Source organism: Macaca mulatta, chromosome 7 (assembly GCF_049350105.2).
Source record: "Macaca mulatta isolate MMU2019108-1 chromosome 7, T2T-MMU8v2.0, whole genome shotgun sequence".
Lineage (NCBI taxonomy): Eukaryota > Metazoa > Chordata > Mammalia > Primates > Cercopithecidae > Macaca > Macaca mulatta.
This window is the reverse complement of record NC_133412.1, coordinates 153,687,995-153,708,635: the sequence shown is the minus strand read 5'-3', so window position 1 is coordinate 153,708,635 and position 20,641 is coordinate 153,687,995. Positions and strand designations below refer to the sequence as shown.

At 41.1% G+C, this 20,641-nt stretch overlaps 1 long non-coding RNA gene across 3 annotated transcripts in view; it reads right to left on the bottom strand.

Moving 5' to 3' along the window:
- Positions 1 to 19,225, bottom strand: part of LOC106999512 (uncharacterized) — a 60,217-nt gene extending 40,992 nt beyond the window's left edge. For 2 of the 3 annotated variants that reach the window (XR_013395392.1, XR_013395393.1), the window contains exons 1-2: positions 19,044 to 19,225; positions 9,205 to 9,338 (exon numbers count right to left, since the gene is read on the bottom strand). This is a non-coding gene — a long non-coding RNA (uncharacterized LOC106999512). Of the gene's footprint in view, positions 1 to 1,847; positions 2,059 to 9,204; positions 9,339 to 19,043 lie in introns of all 3 variants that reach the window. The other variant, XR_001446370.3, reaches the window with a different exon arrangement.
- Between the last annotated feature and the right edge of the window lie 1,416 nt (positions 19,226 to 20,641).

Here is a 20,641-nt window from a genome sequence, read left to right as displayed (position 1 = left end):
TGCATAAGTAACTAGGAGCCAAATGTTAATTGCCAAGATAATGGGGAAAATGTCTCCAGGGCATGTCAGAGACATTCACAGCAGCCCCTCCCATCACAGGCCTGGAGTCCTAGTGGGAAAAATGGTTTCATGGGCTGGGCCCAGAACCTTGCTACTTTGTACAGTCTTGGGACTTGGTGCCCTGCATCCAGCCATGGCTAAAAAGGGACAATGTACAGCTCAGGCTGTTGCTTCAGAGAGTGCCATCCCCAGCCTTGGCAGCTTCCACATGGTGTTGGGCCTGCAGGTGCACAGAAGTCAAGAATTGAAGTTTTGGAACTTCTGCCTAGATTTCAGAGGATGTATGGAAACACCTGCTACAGAAGTCCAGGCAGAAGTTTGCTGCAGGATTTGAGCCCTCATGGTGAACCTCTGCTAGGGCAGTGTGGAAAGGGAAATGTGGGGTTGGAGCACCCACACAGAGTCCCCACTGGGGCACTGCTTAGTGGAGCTGTGAGAAGAAGGCCACAGTCCCTCAGGCCCCAGAATGGTAGATCCACTGACAGTTTGCACTGTGTGCCTGGATAAGCCACAGACACTCAATGCCAGCCCATCAAAGTATCTGGGAGGGGGCCTGATTATTCCACAGGGGCAGAGCTGCCCAAGACTGTGGGAGCCTACCACTTGTATCAGCATACCCTGGATGTGAGACATGGAGTCAAAAGAGATTTTTTAGGAGCTTTAAGATGTAATGACTGTCCCCCGCTGGATTTCAGACTTGCGTGGGGCCTGTAGCTCCTTTGTTTTTGGCTAATTTCTCCCATTTGGAATGGGAGCATTTTCCAATGCCTGTACCTCCACTGTATCTTGGAAGGCACTAACTCATATTTGATTTTACAGACTCATAGGTGAAAGGGATTTGCCTTGTCTCAGATGAGACTTTGGACTTGGACCTTTGAGTTAATACTGAATGAGTTAATGTGGGGGTCTGTCTCAGAGACCCTGACCCAACAATGGATGAATAACATACAGTGACACAGATATTTTGCCTGTCAGTCCAGCTGAGGGTCCAGGCCACCTACAGACACCAAGGAGGGTGCTGTAGAGTTGCAGCTGTGGCCCCAATCAGCCAGCAAAGCTCCACATTTATTCAGTATAGATTAAATGACAAAGGTCTGGAGTACATACCACTAGAGAGTAATTGACACTGCCCACCTCCTGAGTAGAGAGCAATTATGCACCCATGGTTGATCAAAGGTTGGTTTTAGGACCACATGAGTAAACAAGCTATTTAGATAAACTACTCTACATTCCTTTGTATCTGTGCCCTAAACTATTAACTCAAGGTAAGGATTAGGCTGCCTTCAGCTTCATCTATTACTGGAGTTTATGCAAACCAGCCCCCAACCAGCCTTCCAAGAAGGTTTGCGTCTTTTTCGTATAACTATCTTTAAAATTTTTCCCACTGAGAGGTGAAGCCAGCTGGACTTCCTGGGTCGGGTGGGGACTTGGAGAACTTTTCTGCCTATCCAATCAGCATTCTGTAAAAACGCACCAATCAGCACTCAGTGTCTAGCTAATGGATTGTAAACGCACCAATCAGCACTCTGTAAAAATGCACCAATCAGCGCTCTGTGTCTAGCTAAAGGATTGTAAACACACCAATCAGCACTCTGTAAAATGCACCAATAAGCAGGATGTGGGCGGGGACAAATAAGGGAATAAAAACCGGCCACCCCAGCCAGCAGTGGCAGCCCACTTGGGTCCCCGTCCACACCATAGAAGCTTTGTTCTTTTGCTCTTCACGATAAATCTTGCTGCTGCTCACTCTTTGGGTCTACACCACCTTTAAGAGCTGTAACACTCACCACCAAGGTCTGCAGCTTCATTCTTGAAGTCAGCAAGACCAAGAAACCGCCAGAAGGAATAAATTCCAGACACACCACCAGTCTGTCTGAAATCCCACATCTCTCCCTTTTCTGTTCTTTGCATCGGGTTCTGTTGACTGAAGAGTACAGATGTGTGCAGCAACAAGTCTGTCTAGCGAGGTGGTCATTGCTCTTATTCTAGCTTTGCATCCTAGTATTAGCAAATAAATAACATAAGACAATCATGAGTATAATTAGCAACATTCTTTTCCAGTCAAAGAGTAACCCCTAGGAGCAGGGATCTAACCAGGAGAGATGATCTTGCATACCCTTCCATATGGCTGTTTGTTGGGTGTGTAGATGTATTGTGTGAAGGAATTCTAAAATTTTAGTTTTAAGTTGCTTTACATCTGCTGTTAAATTGTCATGAAAGGTTCCCCAGAGGTATTGTTTCACCTCATCCCAACTATGTATTGATTGATTCCATGGTAGAGAAGTGACACAGATATGTTTATGCTCCCAGTCGCAGTTTAATTGTTGACAGAATGCCAGTGCATCTTGTCACTCCCCCACATATTCCAAGACAGCCTCGAGGGCTTGCAGACGTGCAAAAATCTTTTTTTTTTCGAGACGGAGTCTCACTCATCACCAAGGCTGGAGTGCAGTGGCACAATCTCGGCTCACGCTCCCGGGTTCACACCATTCTCCTGCCTCAGCCTCCAGAGTAGCTGGGACTACAGGTGCCTGCCACCACACCCAACTCATTTTTTTGTATTTTTTTTTTTTAATAGAGACGGGGTTTCACTGTGTTAGCCAGGATGGTCTCGATCTCCTGACCTTGTGATCTGCCCGCCTTGACCTCCCAAAGTGCTGGGATTACAAGCGTGAGCCACCACGTCCGGCCAAGAATCTTTTGATCTGTACCCTGCTGTAAGAGAAGTTCATTAGACACATTTTTGGCCAAACTATCTACAGAAACATTTTTACTGATTCAGTAATAGATGCTACAGCCACACTAGCAGTTGCTAGGATGACTATGGCCGAGACTATAAAGGCTATAAGTGTGCCTATGAATCTTTTGGGTCTGACCTGGGATAGGGTACGTTCTAAGGTGGCAAGGGCAGAGGAACCTTGCCAATCACATGTCAAATTGACTGATAGGAATGCTTCAGATTGTCTCCTTAATACCATGACACTAGTAATATTTGAATTAGATATATTGTAATTAGTGATACATGAGGCAAACCAAGCCTGTCCCTGCACCTGGGTCACAAATGCGGAGTTTTGGGGTGTAGTGGAAATATTAGTTCCCATAAGGAAAACATATGGATGGGTAATGCAAATAAGGCACTGATCAGTGTGATTGTGAATAAAGGTATTAGTATAGTTGTTACTGGAATTATGATATGTCCCATGCCAAGTGTCAGAGGAGGTACTAAGATGTCCCAGGCATGATAAAGTGTCTTGGGGTGGCATGGACTTTACTTGGGGTCTGGAATATCCCATCCCCCCATTGGCCCAAATCATAGGGGAATGGGACAAGGCTATGAAACTGTGACTGATGCCATGATGGATGTGGACATCAGTAAGGCTGCCCTGCAAATGGCTATGAGGGCTCCAGTCTAAGATGTTACCATTGCCTAACTGGAGGCTACGGGCTTGTCCCCCGTGACAGACCTCCCAGCTAAAGTGGAATCCATTACTTTCCTGGCTTTGTTCTTGAGCACAGGAAGGAATGTTTGGGAAAGCAACACTGATTACATTACCCGGTTTAAGGCTACCTGCAGCTGAGACTGTTAAGGCATTTCTTTTGCCATGATGTAGCCATAATTGTGTTGCAGGTACACAGGAAGGGTTAGAACCTTTATAACTTACACATAGTGGGAGGATATCAGAGTGATACATAGTGTTATCTGGCATCTTGGTCCAATGTGTGCCATTAGTGAGGGATCCCACAGAGGGGTAAATCTATCCCTCCTAGCCAAGCAGTCGAGTTATTAAAGCCTAGGTGACAGGACTAAGAAAGGCGGATCTAAGATATGAGCCCAATAGAGTGTAGCAGGTGCAGGTTACAGACAAAGTGGGGGCCTAAAAAGGATCAATACTCTATGTGAAATGCAATGTACAACAGAGAACATAGCAAGAAACAAATTATCTGAAGTGTCTGTGTCTGGAGCAGAATTTGTTCCTGAGTTGTCCCCTTCAGCATACCCCAGGTGATGTCCGGGGCTTGTGTCTTCCACGGAAGCCACATCGTCTGGGGCTGTGGGTCCTGTAAGGTCAGGTCCTTCATTTCTGGTACCAGGTTGGGTCCTGGCCATGCCATGGTATGGTTTGATGCATAGGGCTGGAATCCGAAGAGGACCTGAGGGGGTGCGGACAGAAGCATACCCTCTTCCCCAAGTTAATAATTCATTTGGACCACACCATATGTTACTGTTTATATCTTTCCATAAAACTGCAGGTTTTATGTCTTGAGAGGTTTTGGCAAAGTGCTTTTCTATGGCTGATTGAAATTTGTCATCTAAATTTTAAAAATTAAGGGTAAATAAGGCTTGTGCTAGTAGTGTTGGAGGGTCTTTACCCATACTCCCCCTTTTCTGTTTTTTGAGCATATTTTTAAGGGTGGAGTGGGCACGGTCTACTATGTCCTGTCCTTGGGGGTTATATGGGATGCCTGTGGAATATTGGATATTCCACATGTGACAACATTGTTGAAATTGTGAGCTGGCATAAACTGGACCATTATCAGTTTTAATTTTTGTGGGCTCTCCCATAAATGCAAAAGTTAAAAGAAAATATTTAATGACATATTGGGTGGACTCTTCAGGCAAAGCATGGGCACTAATTAAGTGAGAATTGGGATCAATGGATACACGTATGTATCTAAGTTTTCCAAATTCAAGGATGTGTGTAACATCTGTTTACCATAACTGATTGGGGTCTAGTCCTCTAAGATTAATACCTGTTGAAGGTGGGGATGCGCCTGTGAGCTGGCAATCTGGGCATTGCAGGATAATTTGTTTAGCTAGTCTCTGGGTAAGTTGAAATTGTTTAGATAAGAGTCTCCACTTTTAGTGGAAAAATTGATGCGATTGGGTGGCTTGGTCAAGCAGTGATATCATAACCTGAAGGTCTGCTTGATCCTTGCCATAAGCCAATAGGCCAGGCAGTGAACTGTGGGCTCAAATATGTGTGTGATAAAAATAGGATGTATACATTAATCTAGCAATTGCTGAAGTCAAAGAAAAAGAGCACATAGGGTGGGCTCCAGAGTGAAATTAATTAGGGCTGTTTCAAGGTTCTGCAATAAATAAACATAATAGGCAGAATTGCTAACAATATTGATGGACTGAGTGGGAAAAGTTTCCAAGGCCAATACCAGGGCTCCAATCTCAGCTCTTTGAGTGCTAGTAAATCCAGATCAAGTGAATGAATTATGTCATCTCCACCAGACTGCTGCCTTTCCATACTTACCAGATCCGTCAGTAAACAGTGTTAAAGCATTAGGTATGGGGGAGTGAACTATTTGTGTAGGCAAGATCACAGGAGTATGAGATAAGAAATGAAAGAGTTTATCAGCAGGAAGGACATGCTCTATTTGTCCTGTGTAATTGGAGAGTGCTATTTGCATCGATAAGGGCAATACTGCTTCTAACTGCTTTTTACTTAAAGGAATCCTGATGATATTAGGATCATAACCTAGCAACTGACTGCATTATTTGCAGCCAGAATAGATGACTTTACTAAGTAACTGGATATAGGGAAATAGTGTTTTAGTCCTGGTATGTGAGCAAAATAAAAACATTCTAGAAAGCACAATCCTGGGGTCTGCAGTTAACCCTTTAGGGGAGTGTTTGATGGGAAACATAAACAGTTGAATTGAGTAGACTAGATCTATGCGATCTAGCTGCCTCTGAGAGATGGTTTGTTCTATTTCCTTTTTTGCTGCAGGGGTTAAATATCTGGGAAAATCTAGGACTGTATTGCCCTTTAAGATAGAAAACAGGTGTTGCGGCTTATCCACAGATATACCCAGAGTGGGGCGGAGCTAGTTGATATCATCTAGTAATTTCTGATCATCATTTAAGGTGTGTAAGTTGCTAATATTTAATTTAACTTTTTCAGGTCTTACTGACTGGGAAGTTAGTATGTACCCACAATATTTCCAAGGAGAAAACATCTATACTTTCTCAGGTGCAATGATTAAACCTTTTAGCTGTGTATTCTTTATGACAGAGGTAAATAAATTTAAAAGCATTGGATCCATTGGGGCTGCCAGTAGAATATCATCCATAAAATGAATAACCTTGCAATCAGGAAATTTTTTTCTACTGGGTAGCAAAGCTTGATTTACATGATACTGACACATGGTAGGACTATTTAGCATTCCTTGAGGAAGCACTTTCCCAATGAAATTGACAAGCTGGCATTTCATTATTGATAGCTGGTATTGTAAATGCAATTTTTTCTCTGTCTTGTTCTGCTAGGGAAATCATATAAAAACAGTCCTTTAAGGACAGAAAACAAAACACTGTATGTTCTCACTCATAGGTGGGAATTGAACAATGAGATCACTTGGACACAGAGCAAGGCGCATCACACACCAGGGCCTCTTGGGGGATGGGAGACTGGAGGAGGGATAGCATTAGAAGAAATACCTAATGTAAATGATGAATTGATGGGTGCAGCAAACCAACATGGCACATGTATACCTATGTATACCTATGTATCAAACCTGCATGTTGTACACATGTACCCTAGAACTTAAAGTATTATATATATATATATATTCCTTTAAGTCAGTAACGTTTATAGGCCAATCTTGAGGAATCACCATGGGGGAAAGGAGCCCCAGCCGAAAGGGTCCCATGGGTTGCAAATTGACATTAATAGCACATAAGTCATGCAAAAATCTCCATTTCCCAGACTTTTTGGGAATGAGGAAAATGGGTGAATTCCAAGGACTATTAAATGGTTCCACATGCCCAGCTTTTAATTCCTCTTCAACTAATTCATGGGCCCTCTGTAATTTCTCTCCCTTCTGAGGCCACTGTTCTAGCCAAATAGGATCTTGAAAGAGCCACATCAGGGTAGGGGAGGAATAATAACAGTGGCCTTTGTTAGAAAGGGGTCTGCAGAATGACGCCCAATTGAGCTAATAGGTCCCCTCCCCAAAGATTAACAGGGATGGGCATGATTAGAGGTTGTATAACTGCCTTTCTTCCTTCTGAATTGCAACATGTTAGGGGGCACGTGCTCTGCTTGGCCGTGTGTACTTCCCCAATGCCAACAATTTTTTGTTTCTGATTGACCCAGGGCCAAGTTTCTGGCCAGTTTTGATCACTAATAATTGAAATGTCTGCCCTTGTGTCCAATAAGCCAGTACAATTCTTATTTCCAATTTTTAAGGTAATCATGGGTCTCTGGTCAGTGATTATTTGATTCCAATATGCTCCTGTGGCTCCTGTGCTTCCAAAACTTCCCTTTCCCCTTTCCTTTCTGTGGGCTTTGGGGACCTAGTATGGTAAAATCAGTACCTGAGCTCTTTGATCCAGGAGGAAGAATATGCAGACCTTTACATTCCATCATCACCAATATCTCACCTTGGTAATCATTATCAGTTACCCCGATGAGCACATTAATTCCTTTACCGGATAGGCTAGACCATCCTTGGACTAATCCCACTGTTCCCAGAAGCAGCAGGCCCCAGATCCCAGTTGCAGCCCTTTTAGGGTCTTCTCCTTCTTTAAGCACTAATTCACTGGGGCAGAGTAAGTCCAGTCCTGCATTCCCAGTGGTGCCTGCTCTGAGAGAGCGGACTGTGGGCTTTCCATCTGACAGAGGAAAGCTGCTGGCATTGCCTGTTTGTAGCGGGGCCTCAAGAAGTTTCCCATGCGGTTACTTACAGGGTTTCCGTTTTTATCAAATTTTGTCCTGCATTGATTTGCCTAATGTTTCCCCTTTTTACGCTGGGGGCATATAGAAGGGGGTTCTTTCCCTGAGTTACTTTGGTCTCTACTATGGGGGCATTCCTTCTTCATATGACCTGGCTCTCCGCATAGAAAACAACTTTGGCTTCTCTCCCTTTTTACTTTAGGAGGCCTTAATGCCATAGCCAATATTTTGGCTTTGTGTGTCTCAGTTCCCACCAGCTGACATGCTCATATAAGTTCCCCAACTGTGGCTGCCTTTCCTCTGATTGCCTGCATTGCTTGCTGGCAATCCATATTAGCATTTTCAAAAGCCAATTGCACCAATAAGATACCGGTGGTCTGGGCATGACTAATTTGTCTCTTAATTGCCTGGGTTAACTGATTGATAAACTCAACACATGGCTCCTGAGGCCCTTGTTGAATTTTATAAAAGATCCCTGTTGAACTCTGCTTTTGGGAATTCGGTCCCAAGCCCTGAGAGCGCACAAAGACACTTGAGCACAGGCCTGGGGATCAAAGTCAGTTGTTGTTGTACATCGGCATGGGGACCCCTCCCCTGGAGCGTAGCAGCTGTTATGTCTTGCCCACCTGCCTGATTCTCATTGGCTTGTTGGTCACACAACTCATTGTATTCTGCCTTCTGAAGGAGGTATTGGCTAGGCTCCACGGTTGTTTTAGCTAGCATTGACCAGTCCCATGGGGTCATATGGAAGTTGTCTACCAAGTCCTCAGTCATTCCTTTTGTAAATGGGCTAGTGGCTCCATTTTCTTTAATGCTTTTTCTTAGCTCTTTATAAGCGTTACAAGAAATGGATTCATGTTCCTGATTGCCTTGTCGGTCTTGCACTACCAGGCAGGCTGAAAGCTCCCCTTCTAATGCTGCTTGCTTAACACAAGGTCCCACAGCTGGAGCGTGTCTCTTGTCTTTTTTCCTATTTATTGGAGGAGGAGGCTCAGGCGAGACCTCCGTTTCCTCTTTGTTATTTCTCCCCAGTGGTAGCGGGGCTGAGGAACTCGGGGGTGGTAAAGTATGTGACGGTTCCTCCTCCTTCGCCTTTTTAGGCTCTTCTGTGTATAATGGGACCAAAGCTGCCCTTACTAAGGCCCATATGTTAAAGATGATACTGGGACCCATAGACCTTATGCCTGATGTTGTTTAAGATTTCTTCCCACTTGTTCCCAGAGCTCTACATCTAGCATTCCTTCTTTTGGGAACCATGGATTATGGGTTACAACAGTTTTCATTAGGTCCCTTAATTGAGCCTGCGAAACCCTGGCTCCACTAGCCTTAAGCAGCGATTTCAACACTTTTATATACTGTTTCTGTTGAGCTGATAATTGTTGTCCCGTGAAGAAACCTCAGCCTGAACAAATCCCCCCTCCCCGAACTTGGAAATGCCAAGCAGGCACCACTGACTTACTGACTCACTGACTGCGTGGTCCTTTTCACCTTCATTTTTGGGGCACCCGTCGTGATCCTTTGCAGCATTCCTCACATGGGACGCCAGCTGTGGGGGTCTGTCCCCAGACCCAGATCCAATGACAGATGAATAACCTACACAGACACAGATATTTTGCCTGTCAGTCCAGCTAAGGGTCCGGGCCACCTACAGACACCAAGGAGAGTGCTGTAAAGAGTTGAGCCATGGCCTGATCAGCCAGCAAAGAAGCTTGCTTTTATTCAGCATAAATGACAAAGGTCTTGAGTAAACACCACTAGAGGGTAATTGACATTGCTCACCTTCCAAGTAGAGAGCAATTATGCACCCACAGTTATCAAAGGATGGTTTTAGGACCACCGGAGTAAACAAGCTATTCAGATAAACTACTCTACACCTTAAGTAATTAACTCAAGGTAAGGATCACACTGCCTTCAGCCTGATCTATTACTAGAGCTTATGCCAACCCCCATTGCCTTCCAAGAAGGTTTGTGTCTTTTTCTTACAACTATCTTTAAAATTTTTCCCACCAGCCTGACTGAACTCCCACAAGCTAAGACACTGGGGGACTGTTGAGAAGGCGTGATTGGTTTTGAAATGTATAAGGGACACAAGATTTGGAGGGGCCAGGGGCAGAATAATATGGTTTGGCAGTGTCCACACCCAAATCTCAACTCAAATTGTAATCCCTACATGTAGAGGGAGGTACCTATAATCCCCGAGTGTCAGGGAAGGGAAGTGATTGGATTATGGGGGTGGTTTCCCCCATGTCCCCTACTCACTATTGCTGTTCTCGTAATAGTGAGTGAATTCTCATGAGATCTGATGGTTTTATAAATGGTAGTTTTTCCTGCGCTCACACACGCACACTCTTTCCTGCTGCCTTGAGAACAAAGTGTCTACTTCTCCTTCCACCATGATTGTAAGTTTCCTGAGGCCTTCCCAGCTGTATGGAACTGTAAGTCAATTAAACCTCTTTTCTTTATAAATTATCCCATCTCGGGTAGTATCTTTATAGAAGTGTGAGAATGGACTAATACAGGAATGATTTCTTTAGGCACCATTAATAAGCCCACTATAATTGGTGTATTATAGAGTCCTCCTCTAACATTATGGTAGACAACAGTGAGCACATTCTGCATGCATATATATATATATATATATATATATATATATATATATATATATGCCTCTGTTGTGAATCTCAACTGCAAGCATAAGAAAGGAGTCATACCTTTTCATGTGTCATCACCGGAACCCTGTTCTGTGTTTGACCAGTACCTCCATACCAAGACTGAAGAAGGAAAAGGATCTCACTGTTACTTAGCAGTTCCCTGAGCACCAATGATCAGTTCTCAAGTAATGAAGTTCAGGGCCAATGATGTGTTCCTTATGGAACTTCAGACTTCAGAGGCTATTTTTTAATGAAGAAAGTGTTTCTGTTGATCTTAGTAGGTTTTGGTTCAAGTGGAGAATATACTCTCTTCAACACAAGCTGGAGGAGATACAGAGAAGCTCATAGAAAGGATGGATAAGGGATCCTCTCAGCTAGAGCTCTGGCTAAATTTAAGAGATCAGGACTGCAAGGAAAAAGATACTTTGAGACCTTCTCATTTACCTTTCTTTAAATAATCCCACCACTCAAAAATTATCCAGGCTAGGTTGAGGAGGATGAAAATATAAAGAAGCATGAAAAGTCATGGCCACTTTTTCTCCTACCCAGTATCCATTATAAGCACACCATTTTTTCTTGCTGGGTCCTGTGGGAGAAGAAATCTAGATGAATTTGCAAGCATTAATTTTGATAGGACCTGTAGTCTCTAAAGCTTTTTTATATCCTTGCTCATCACTCTCAGAATTCTATTCAATAAACTTTAGAAAAGTGATTCTAATTAGAAATAAAGATTACTCTTTCAAAGGAGTATTTTTAAATAACTCTAAGACATACTAGAGTGTTATACTTCCATATATCCAATTATCATTTTGACTTTCTCCAGCATTAGCTTACTTGGTATTGGATGGGGTACAGTTTCATAGGGTTATTTAGTTTGCCAGCAATGTTTGGTTAGTGGTATCTAATGCTCTATGGAGAAAACATCTCAAGATCTTTGTTGACTAAGGGTGATTTTTCTAGCTCAGTATTTCTCTGCCTCAGCTTTATTGACATTTTGGACTGAATTATTCCTTGTGGAGTAGGCTGTCTTGTATATTTTAGGATGTTTAGTAGCATCCCTGACCTCTACAATCTAGAGTCCAGGAGCAGCTTCCTACTGAGTTGCAACAACCAAAAATGTCTCTAGGTATTGCTCAATGTCCTCTGGGAGCAAAATCAACCCTATTGAGAATGATTCTTCTAAATCTATTATGTGCTTGGTTAGTAATAACAGCTAGCATTTATGGAGCTTACTGAATTCTGGCTACTGTACTAAGCACTTTACTTTTATTAATGAATTTGATTGAATCTCAGAAAATCTCACTACCTAAGTGCCAGTATTTTCCCTAAGGATATTGACACACAGTAGTGTTGAGCCAGTGGGCCACAATCACAAAATTTGTAAAGGGAGGAGCCAGGATCTGAACTGGCAGCTACGACTTAGAACTGATGCTCTTAACCAAGGTAGTACAGCACTCATTTAGGTATATGTAGTTACAGACTTGAAAAGCCTCTTCCTTTGCAGCTATTTAAAGGTTGCAGCCTAGGAGCGGAGGCTAACACCTCAAATCCCAGTGCTTTGGGAGGCTGAAATAGGAGTATCTCTTGAGGCCGTGAGTTTGAGACCTGCCTGGGTGGCAAAATGAGACACTATGTCTACAAATGTGTCTTTGGCTTTTTGGTTTTTTTTTTGTTTTTTTTTTTTTTTTTTTGGAGACAGAGTCTTGCTCTGATGCTTAGGCTGGAGTGCAGTGGTGCGATCTCGGCTCACTGCAACCTCCACCTCCTAGGTTCAAGCGATTCTCCTGCCTTAGCCTCCTGGGTAGCTGGGACTACAGGCACATGCCACCATGCCCAGCTAATTTTTTGTATTTTTAGTAGAGACGGGGTTTCACCGTATTAGCCAAGATGGTCTCAATCTCCTGACCTCGTGATCTGCCCGCCTCCACCTCCCAAAGTGCTGGGATTACAGGCATGAGCCACTGTGCCTGGCCTACAATTTTTTTTTTAATTAGCAGGGCATGGTGGTGCATGCCTGTAGTCCCAGCTACTTGGGAGGCTAAGGCTAAGGCTTGAGCCCAGGAGTTTGAGGCTACAGTGTGCCGTGATTATGCCACCGCACTCCAGCCTAAGTGACAGAGTGAGACCCTGTCTCAAAAAAATAAGATAATATAAAATAAAATGTTGTAAATAAATTATAACAATGGATTAAAGGAGAGGTAGAGACCATTTATTGAGTTTACACTATAAACAGGACACTTATCTTGAGACTTTCATATAAATTACGTCATTCAGTCCTCATAGTAGCCCTATGGAGTTGACATTATATTCTTTTACTCAATGGGAGAACATGGATACAAAACACTATGTATTTTTACTCAAGGTACAAGGAAGTATAATAAGAGGCAGTAGCAGACTTTGATGCAGTGCTTTCTGACTTTAATTCCCTGCTCTTTCTGTTGTACTATTTCACTTTTTTCAGATTTTAGGAAAATGTTGAGAGGGGAGTTTTTAGGTTCTCCAGATATATTTTCTGGTCCAAACTTTTTTTCCTATAAAAATCCCAAATTACTTGTAGCTGATACTTGGATATTTTTAGCTCTCACTTATCCTTTCCTCAACACCTTCTGACAGGGTCTTTGTACAGGAACAGGTGGGTAGGCATGGGCATTGACAGACCTGGCTTGACCACTTCTCTGCCCTGTCTCCCTGAACAAGTCACATAATAACTGGGAGCTTCAGCTTCTTTATTTGTGAACAATACCCACCTTATAGGGTAAATATTAGAAAAAATATATGAAAGTACTATTATTAATTGGAATAATTTCAGTCATTAAAGTTGCAAGCTATCTTGCCTCTTTCATTGTGTCCCTTTCAAAGCACTGGCAATATTTCTACCCCAATTTCCCCAGTCCCATCAAGGGTATCTGGAAACCTGCCATTTAGAAATGTATTTAGTTTCATTCTTGATTAAAAGGAAGGTATCTTGGGGTAGACAAAACATTTGAAGCCTTTGTTAGCTAAACCCGCTTCTGAATACTGGTTTGGGCATCTGGAGATGGTAGGACAAGACAATGAGACAATGACTTCTTAAGATTTTTTTCAGACAGCCCATGTGAAAAATATTATTATGAAAGATACAGCTGGGCGCGGTGGCTCACTCCTGTAATGCCAGCATTTTGGGAGGCTGAGGTGGGCTTATCACCTGAGGTCAGATCGAGACCATTCTGGATAACATGGCGAAACCCCGAGTCTACTTCAGATACAAAAAATTTGCCGGAGGTGGTGACACATGCCTGTAATCTCAGCTACTTGGGAGACCGAGGCAGGAGAATCACTTGAACCCAGGAGGCTGAGGCTGCAGTGAGCCAAGATAGCGCGACTGCACTCCAGCCTGGGCAACAAGAGTAAAACTCCATAAGAAAGAAAGAGAGAAAGAGAGAGAGAGAGAGAGAGAGAGAGAGAGAGAGAGAGAGAAGGAAGGAAGGAAGGAAGGAAGGAAGGAAGGAAGGAAGGAAGGAAGGAAGGAAGGAAGGAAGGAAGGAAGGAAGGAAGGAAGGAAGGGAAGGGAAGGGAAGGAAGGAAGGAGAGAGAGAGAGAGAAAGAAAGAGAGAGAAAGGGAGGAAGGAAGGAAGGAAGGAAAAGAAAGAAAGAAAAAGAGAAAGAAAGGAGGGAGGGAGGGAGGGAAGGGAAAGAAAGAAAGCAAGCACACCAAGATCTGTATCCACAGAGAGTAATGATGAATATCAAGATCTTGTATTTAAGTGAAGCATTTCTTTTATCAAAGCCTGAATTGTGAGTTAGAGAGATAGATAGACAATATATTTGTAACTATAAAATATAAAACATATACGTATGTATAACTGGGGTGCAGAGTAAGAAGAAAAAAATACAAGAAACACTGATAAATGTAATTCTCTAGGACAATATTGTGAACTTTACAACTGAAATATATGGGGATATATTAATAAAGTTCTTGGTACTTCTAAATTGAGCAAAGAAAATATCCATCCAATTTACAGACATATGTATCACATGTACTCAACTCAATGGATGGAGACCTTACAAAGTGACCAGATACTCAAGGGAGATGTCATTTAAAAAAAAAAAAAGTTGATGGAGAACAAGGTGTTCATATATAGTTGCCTTACTGAGAATGTGGGTCACAGTCTAGAGAGATTTCAAAGGTAATGTGATAATACTGCATATCTACCCAAGGGCAACCAGTGGAAATGTTCTGACTCAAAAATAACTCAGTGTTTGAGAATTCTGAGAGGACATTCACTACATCTCCATCCAGAGAAATTGGGAAGGAGGCATGAGTTAGTCTGTTTCAAGATTTCAACAGATTAGACTTAGGATGTTATGAATTTATTGTTGAAAATGTTAAATCTCATCACTAATTGAATTTCAGGAAAAGGAAGAACTTCAGGGAAAGCTGATATTTATCTGTTAGGCAGAAATCTGTTAAGCTCAATTAAACATGATTTTAAGAAGATGTTCTTGCCATCTCTGTATATAGACCAAGGCTATAAAACTCAATTACATGTTAAGTAATAATGCTATCACTTCCTGGTGATCAGAAATGATCATGATGACATTCAAAAACGGCATATTGGATATCTGCCACTTCAACAATCCTAGAACAGCATAACAGCAAGCTCTGCATAGCTGAAGATTTCCTAACCTCCTCTCTTGCTTTTACCCAATAATGGATAAATCAAGTTTCACACAAATAAAGGAACTTGGAAACTCCCTTTGCCTTTTATGACAGAATCTGACCTAAGCATTCATTTGTGAACTCAAGAAGTGAAGTGGAAATGACAAAATTATTCTAGTTATTACTCCTTGGAAATCATATAAGGTCATTCTGTAATATGAACCTATATGGTGTGGGAAATGAAGAATAAAAGAATTTTTTTTTTTTCAGAAAACAACCCGTAGTGTGAACTGTGTTAAAGGAAACTATACAAGACACAAAAGAAAAAAGGAAAAAAAATCTGATTCAGAATGGAAAATATTGCTAATATGGGTAGGAAGGTGACAAAGAGAAAAGGCAATAATGTAAATCATATTTTTTTGGTAGTACTTCACTTAAAAGATGAGGTAGAGGTTCAAATGTGGAACCTGAGATTTCTTTCTGGCAGTTAATATGCCAGTCATGCAGACCACCCCTCTAAAACAGAACCACATTATGATTTATAACTTGTGGGTAAAGAGAATAGATTACCTCCCTTAGCCTGTTAGAAGAGCCAAGACAAGCCATGCAAAGGAGAAGCAAGTCTCCAGGAAAAGGAGTTGGAAGAAGCTATCTACCACAGACTGTCACTTTGGGCCACTGGAAATACACATACATGCCCAGGATGTGCGTAGAAGCTCTGGGGAAGTTGGAGAGATTAACCCTGAGAACTGCTGACCAGAGAAGATTTCAAAGGCAAGGAGCAGTGAGAGAGAGCCACAAACCAATCAGAGTGAAAAGAGATGTGTGAACAGAGGAACAGGGGCATATAAAGACTAAGAGTTTGGGGCTTCTGTCTCCATAGTCTGTTCTAGCAGATTTCCATCAATCTGGGAAGGTATTTACAACTCCAAGAGGACAAGAGGGGTCAGGTGAGTCTGGCGTCAATGAGATGGTTTTTACTTGCATACAATTTGTCCCATTGCAGTTGCTTTATGAAACAGGTTAAATTCTTATCACAACCACCAGTGTTCACAGTATATTCTATTTGTTTCCACATGCTTAACAAGACTGCTATTGATGTGTGAGCTCACAAATGCACATTTAAGAAATGAGTGGAATGTGTGGCTTTGAGTGCAAGTCCACTGCTTCCTCTTGCTCTTTCTGCATGGGGAGAGGCTGGGACTCATGACACTTAGGCCTCCATTTGTAAAACAGGGCTGGCATTCTTCGCAGCCTATTTAGCGAGTATACTATCTAATACTAAACAAGAGACTGCTTTTGGAGGTTTCCCTTGGAAGAAAGGCACATTATGGTTCTAAGGTGGCAAATATTAAATACGGTCTTCTCTAGAAACCATTTTCTTGTAAAGCTTAGAAAACAGAAATGTTGGTCTGGAGAAGAATAAATTTCAGCTTCTGAAAGACCTGTCTCACTTGTGAGCATTTTCTAATGCCTGGAGATGCATGGGCTGCTGGAGTGGTGCTGTGGTTGAGTGATGAGGACAACCACAGCATTAGAACAATGTATCGAATGGTATTCAGTGATCAGCTCTTGTTCTTTATTTCCAAGCTATCTGTGCAGAGATTGTTAACACATTTTACATTATCATTTTAGAAAGAGATACGGGAGAGGCAAATCTCTTAAATGCCATTCTTTGCTAGTGCAAATGTAAATCTAGTGATTGCAAGTTTTAATTTGAAATAGAGAGTTATCTTCGTATTAATATACGTTGTCAATACTAAACTGTCCAGTAAAGCTATAGTCTAATATATTTGGTGTTCAAGTTGAGAACTAAGGCCATAAAATGCAATGCTTTCCATTTGTTTGTTTTACAATGAAGAGCAAAGGAAACCGAGAGATGTTTTCAGAATAGAATGCGATTGTCTGAGCCAATGAATCAAAGGCATATGTATTACTCTCCACCCCACCAAGAAGTTAATTCCTAATTTACTTACATGTATTTTAAAAATGTAACTAGCTTAAAATTATTTTTAGGAGGGAAAATTATTGGGACCTCAGTAAAGGAAAGACAGGTTATTCTCATTACTGTCATCTTGTTCCTTAATCTCTTGATTAATGATCACTGAGAAAAAAAGTCAATAAAATGTTGCTTGTAACAATCCTACTGACTTTAGGGTGCAAGCGTAATATGTGCCTTTTATTCCACTACGGGAACTTACCACCCAGATCATACTTCCTGAATACTCTAGTGGAACTGGGCTATTAACTTTATTACCCGGGGAACAAGAGACAGAGGAATGGGATATGGGTGAAACCATAGGTCACTGTTATGATTCTAGCTTTTATTTGGGAAGGGGAAGGTGAAAATTCACAGGAGACAAATATGTTATTAGTTAACTGTTATTTTATCACTGTAGAAGTCCCTTTATGCTTGGTTTTTAGCCATCAAAAAAGAGCAGGAGGACTCCACTAAAAAGTACTTACTCCTTAAATGTCATCTACATAGACTCTGTTTTGTTTTAGAGCTCCTCATTGTGCTTTTGCATAGCATGTTAATCTATAAACTGCTGCCTCGAGTCATTTTAGAAGCAGCCAGAGCATAAATCCTAAGGAGTAAAAGTTTTTAATTTAGGTAATGTGTTTTTACACACACATGTGTGGTCATGTATATATATGTGTATATATATGTATATTTGTGCTCGTATGTGTATATATATCATATGTCTATATTTTCATATATAAGCAAATATAAATTTATAGTTGGCTTTGAATTTACAATGTGAGTTATTTTGCGCACGCACACACACACACATATATTTGCATAAAACTTTTTAGTTCCTAAATACTTCCCATAGATTATCTTATTATTTTCCAAAATACTTCCCATAGATTATCTTATTCTAAAGTTCATAATCATTCTACACAGAGGTTACATGACCTGTCCAAATTCATGCTTAGTAAGTGGTAAAGCCAGGACTAGCAATAAAGTTTCCTGAGTCACAGCCAGGAGTTCTTTCCACCACAGCAGCTGTCAGTGGTTACTGGGAAAGCCAGGGGAAGAAACTGATTTGGCTTCTCTGAATCTGAGAATTGTAGTGACTGAAATATTAGCAGTGTAGTTATTTTCCAGGCCAGTCGATCCAGGACAGTCCTATCTGTGATTCAGATAAGTTGTGTAAGTGGCCATGTATGGTAACTTCGATATGTTCTGTCTATATTATGTTATACTCCACCATCATCTGGTGTTCTCATTCTTTTATGTTACATATCTTTTTATTGACCTTATTTTTGACATCTAAACAATCTCATAGCTCCTCTTACACTAGCAATAAAAGTACTGATGCAGGGTACCCTATTACAAAAGGTATGTAGAACTAGAATCTTGAATCCTATTTTCTCCCAATTGCCAAGAGTGGCAAAACAATATAATAAAATTCTATTTCCAGTTCTGCCTGTTAGTCAAAACAAATTTTCAGACGGAAATTGGTAAATATGGTGCACAAAATTGATACTGTTTTTTCAAAATTAAAAATTGATGAACCATTTCTTATTTTTTAGACATTCTCTTCTGAGACCCTCCATTTTAAAAAATCTAATTTATGGTCAAGTCCAATAACAGAGATAAGGCAACTTGAACAGTCTTTGTATTATTCAACAAGCATTCACTGGCAAGGTTAGTAAAAGAAATTGAAAAACTGCTACTTCATTACAAAAAACAATCATAATGAAAATCAACCCAGTTGGCACATAAGATCTCCCCATTCAAAATCAAAATACCATTATCAAATAAAAGATGATAGAAAGGCCCTTAGTAATAACCTTGGTGTGATAATGGGTATTTGGGAACTTCAGCCTGACACATCAGACTGTGTCATTTAAAAATCCATCTGTCCTAGAAGTCCTAAAGGCAAAGTTTACCATTGAAATGACTTTTTTTTTTTTCTTGAAAAATAAGACAAAACCTTGCATTCCATGAATAGAGGTTGAGATGCTATTACAAAGAAACCCCCAAATGTATTGGCTTACATGGACAGAAGTGTATTTCTCACATTAGTCTGGCTGGTCCAGGTGGCGAAGTAGATCTACTCTTCTAGGTCATTAAAGGGCACAGATTCCTTCCTTACTGCCGCATTGCCATTTGCCGAATGTCGCACTCCTCAGCGCTGCTGGAGAAAGAGTTCAGAGCAGGTGTCTTCAAGGAAGTGACATATAAATTCCACTCCTCATTCATTGCCCAGAATCTCATCACATGAACATCCTTAGCTTCAAGGGATGCTGGTAAATGTAGTCTGTAGCTGGGAGGCCATGTTCCTAAAAGTGGGGAGGTGGGGGGAATGATGGAGAGTGGATACAGATTGACTCGATTACTAAAAGAGAGTAGCGTAGACAGGAGTGTGGTGCAGCTAGCAGTATCTACAGTAGCCACAATATACAAAATACAATGCATTTATTCAAGCAGGAATAGTATCAGCAACAAATTAAAGACACACAATTAGACAGTCAATGCTGGTAACACTTGGGTTCTTTAAAAATCATGGTTCTCAAGTTTTTTCAGTCTGTTTACCACTTCTTTGGGGTAAAAGTTATGCAGATCACCTATACTCTGCAGGAAGATTTCGTTGTGTACTTGACTTTTTTTTTCATGCAATACAATTAGATTAGTGAAGCTTGCCTTTTTTTTTTTTTTTTTTTTTTACAGTATTGAAGAATACCCTTTTCTAAAGTAACTTGACTTTACAAATAATGGAAACTTACCATTTAAAGAGATGTAACATCCTCTTTTATGAGTGAGTGTATGCAAGTGTATGTAATATTTACTAAAGGGGTCTATATTTTTCTGCTTCTTTAAACAAGATTACTAAGCTCATTTGAATTAGTTCATACTTTTGTTCGATACACATTGATTGAGTACCTATGATCTGTCAGTGTACATCAGGTTCTGCATACAGTTTCAGGTTTAATCTTCCCAACAACCCAATGAGGCAGCTCAAATTTTCACTATTTCACAAATGAAGAAACAGAATGTCAAGGAATTTAGGTAACACACTCAACATTATATAACCAACTAGATTTAAACCCCAGTCTCTGCTATTCATTCTATTTCTCTGTTTGCTTTATTCAAAATACATTTATCAAACAGCTTCTATGGGCCAGGCAGTAAGCTGGACAGTTTTATCTTTTTTATTTAATCTCAAAACAATCCCATGAGGTAGATATTATTTTTCCATTTTATGGATGGTGTAACTGTGTTTCAGAAAAGTGAAGTATCTCACTCAGGATTGCAGAGCAATGGGTAGAACAGACAAGGCTCAAGTTCAGAGCCCTGTCCTTTGCAGATGGAACCTGCCTTTTCTCCTACTCTAGGTCACTGCTCCCATTGGGCTCCCAACTTAGGCAAAGTGCAGACTTACTTTATTTTCATCCCCTCTACATTTTCTATCCACTGACTTAGCAGGTCCTATGAACTCTATTGCAAAAACATCTTTCCAGTCCAGCCCTCATCATAGCCAGGCCCATCATAGCCAGGCCTTTATCATTTTAGACTTGAGTCATTTCAACTGTTTCCTAAGTGGTCTTTCTATAATCAAATTATTTTTCCTTATTCTAATCTCACTGTCATGAGA